Source organism: Atta colombica, unplaced genomic scaffold (assembly GCF_001594045.1).
Source record: "Atta colombica isolate Treedump-2 unplaced genomic scaffold, Acol1.0 scaffold9, whole genome shotgun sequence".
NCBI classification, from domain to species: Eukaryota; Metazoa; Arthropoda; class Insecta; order Hymenoptera; family Formicidae; genus Atta; species Atta colombica.
Window position 1 is genome coordinate 5426348 of NW_017259583.1, and position 995 is coordinate 5427342.

Consider the following 995-nt stretch of genomic DNA (forward strand, 5'->3'; position numbering starts at 1 on the left):
TATATATATATATATATATAAGAGAGCCGACTATGAATATCATCTTCTGATTGGATCGTGAAATCTTGAGACTATACTTAGACAGTTTTAAATATAGAAATTGACTATAAAAAATATTGGCTAGTCTCAAAATAAGAACGGATTTATGAATACTGGCTTTTTGGCTGTTTAGTAATATTCATATATAGGGTGTGATCTACTCAACGCTGCAAATACTTCGTTGACTAATCAGAAAAAAAAATTTTATAAATTAACCAATCAAAGCATTTGCAGCTTGAAATGAATTCCATAGTTAGTTCTCATATTCAAAATATCTTCAGTCAGATGTCGTAAACCAATCAGAAGGTCGCATTAGCATTAAGATGTTACTTAAGACGATATTAAAATAAGAACTTATGAATACTGGCCTGTCATAATCTTATATTCACATAATTAATGGTTTTCGTAATTTATATTCAAAACGAGAAAAATGTGTATTTGAGCGTTGAATAAGAAAAAGATTAAAAAATTGCAACTAAAAACTGGTGCAAATAAAATAATCAGAATAATTGGAACAATTTGAGTTGAATTTTGTGAATTGCCACACTTTCTTACCGACAATATTATATTATATCGAAACGTAGTGCGTACTATCACTGCTAGAGCGCATCACTTGATATTTTATATATATCTCAAATATGGGCTCGTCGCTCGTGCCGTATATACATATATATTTCTATAAATTCTAAATGATAAAAAATATATTAAAGATGGTATTCATAGTCGGTTCTTATTTCAAGATCGTTTTAAGTAGTGTCTTAAGACGCTAATGCAGCTCTCTGGCCGGTATTCATAGTCATATCATAAATAAATATAAGATCCGACTATGATAAATACCGCCCTAAATGTTATTTTTTTAGAGAAAAATAATTGACATTCGGTACAATCATTTAGGTTTAGCAAATTCATAAACCTGAGCTCAATGTGCTATGGTATTCACATAATATATATATATA